General features: G+C 35.4%; 1 pseudogene; it reads right to left on the bottom strand.

Annotated features, from left to right (window-relative positions):
• Positions 1-985: 985 nt before the first annotated feature.
• On the bottom strand, positions 986-1104 carry LOC112483448 (annotated as a pseudogene).
• Positions 1105-2935: the final 1831 nt, after the last annotated feature.

Below are 2935 nucleotides of genomic sequence, written 5' to 3'. Positions count from 1 at the left end.
TATGAGATAAACAAACAAATTAAGTTAAATTATATCAAGTAGTGTGAAGAGCTATGAGGAAAAGCATTAATTTGACAGTATCAGTTCTGCTATTTTAGATAGAAGTGTTAAGGGAAGCCTTCGTAAGGAGGTAGCATTTAAAAGGAACCTAAAATAAATGAAGGCTCTACTCATGCATGTAGGTGGGGAAAAGCAGAGAGAGTGAACAGTCCTACAACTTTTCTTCTTTATTCCCAACCCCTTTCACAAAACAACTCACATGAAGAATGTGGCACACTAGGATAACAGGATCGACCGACCCTGAATCCCTCCTGATTCTTGAGAACGAATTGGGGAGGGTCAGTACTGAAGTATTTTTGGCATCAATTCTTGACACCAAATTGGAAAATTCTGTCCTAGGTCCTTGTAGCCATATAAGGATACGGGCATTTGTTCCGATCAGAAGAGAAAATTCTGGATGGCTTTTTGTTTAGTTGAAAATTTCTCACAAAGGTTACCAAAAATCTTATAGTGCCAGAGCATGTATTTTTTGAGATCTTTTCTTTCTTCACTTCTCCACATTCCATACCACTATCTTTCAACTTTTGTGTTTTAAAGCTTTCTTCTCCTAAGGAACTGTCCTCTCTTGTTCCTTCCCTAAGTGCCCATGACTTTTGACCACTATTTGTCATGAAATTTTTTTTTTTTTTTTTCGCTACTCCCTTATCATTGATGATCCCCAGTGCTCTGTCTTTGGAGTTCTTAACAATTATGAATATTCAACTTATTGGGGCAAGATGTCATTTTTGTTTTGTAGAGCTTTCATAGAAACATCCCTACCCCTTTTTCCCTTTTATGAGTTCATACAATACATAATGAGTAACTTTATTATCAGGTACTGTGCTGGGTGCTAGCAATAAAGAGATGAATAAAACAGACATGTAAAAAAATGACTAATAATAGTGTGTGTACCTTTTTAATTTAATTTAATTTATCTTATTTTTTACGCCTACAGCACCTGGTCTTTCTAGGCAGTCTCCCATCCAAGTTCTAACCAGGCTCAACCCTGTTTAGCTTCTGAGATCAGATGGGGTCGGGCTTGTTCAGGGCAGCATGGCCATAGACAGAAATTTTATTATGAAATAACAAATTTACCTTAAGATCATTAAGTTTGGCTAAATTTACAATCCTCTGCAGCAAGGGTAGTGTTTCTATCTTTATGAATGGAACCTTTGACTAAGAACTTCCCCATGCCACAAATCTATGACTAGTCCATCTCCAATATCCTTCATTCAAATCGATGACTGTGCTGTCTCATCTGTTCAATCTCTAAAATATTTCTCTATCTCTGTTGTTACAGCCATGTTGAACTCATCATGATTCTTTTTATAAAACGATTGAAAAGCAATGGATTCATGTAAGATGGACATTACATGTTTTAAACTTCATCTGAGGAAAAAGAAGAAAAGATTGAGTAGAAAGAAATAGTGAAACACATGATATTCATGCCTTTATTTCACTTGCTGGTGAACATTAAACAAGATTTGGAATCTTTTTCTATTTTATGTCCCAGATTCCTCCTACTATGTAAATATGTCTTCACTGAACATCTTCCTAGGCTATGACCACAAAGCATTTTTCATACTCTATGGACCATAACAGTACACTTGCTCCTTATATCTAGCACTAAGCAGAAAAACAAACAAACAGAAAAAAAAACAAAACCCTCTCTTTATCAGCACAGGAAGACAAAGTAGCTATTGTTAACTAATTTAACTGCTCTAGGCTCTAGAAATGCAGTAGTGAATCATAGGTGAAATCTTAACTAGTAAAAGCTTTTATTTTGCATTTACAGAGAGGTGATATTTTTGAGTTCTAACATGTTATATTACTAACTAATTTTGGGGGGAAATATTGACTATATGTTATATAAATTTAGCATCATATCCTTTTGTGTAAATGAATCCATCGTAACCTGCTTATGATTCTCTCTGCCCCAGCCTCTGACTTCATTCTCTCAATTTATTAATGCTTCAAATAAATGTCAAAGAGCTATCTTTAATAAGTTGTATATTGTCTTTCTCATTTTCCCTTGGCCTCTTCATTTGTCCAGAGACAATATTTAGACTCCTAACCACTTTCAGCCTTGCATAAGTTTCCGGCTTTAGTTCTTGATTATTTCCTCTTTTCTGCTTCAGGTTCTGGAATCACTGATGTGCTCGTGGCCCCCTGACCTCACAGTGAACTTTCAAGATATGCCATTTTCACATTTCACCTTCTTTCCTGAAATACTCTACATTTTGAGTGTTAATGGCAAAATACCGTCCAAATTTTACTCAAATATTTTTTATCTGTCACCTACATATATCTGCACTCCTCTGGGAAGATGTAGAGGCTCCTTCTCTTGTATTCCCAGACTATTTAGGACATTCCTCCAGTGTAATTTGTAGTTTTAGATTGTAATTCTTAGCACGCTTTTTTTCTCTGTAGACTATAAATTTTTTTTGAATACTTTATTTTTTAGAGCAGGTTTAAGTTCGCAACAAAATTGAACAAATGATGTAGAGATTGCCCATATACCACCTGCCCCTACACATGCATAGCCTCCCCCACTATCAATATCCTCCACCAGAGTCGAACATTTGTCACAACTGATGAAACTACATTGACACATTATTATCACCCAGAGGTCATAGTTTACATTAGAGTTTACTCTTGGTGTTGTGCATTCTATGGGTTTGGACAAATGTATAATGAAATATAACAATCATTATAGTATCATATAGTGTCTTTTCACTGCTCTAAAAAGCCTCAGTTCTTTACCTACTCATCCCTCCTCCCTCAACTACTGATAGCCACTAGTGTTTTCCCAACTCTATAGTTTTATATGAGTTTTATTCTTATAAAAAATACCTATCTTTTCATATTCTATGTTTCTTTCATCAACCTCAATTCC

The sequence above is a fragment of the Pteropus alecto genome, unplaced genomic scaffold (assembly GCF_000325575.1).
Source record: "Pteropus alecto unplaced genomic scaffold, ASM32557v1 scaffold24, whole genome shotgun sequence".
In the NCBI taxonomy this organism is placed as follows: Eukaryota; Metazoa; Chordata; class Mammalia; order Chiroptera; family Pteropodidae; genus Pteropus; species Pteropus alecto.
Note: the sequence above shows the minus strand (reverse complement) of the source record. Positions and strands in the feature narration are given on the sequence as shown.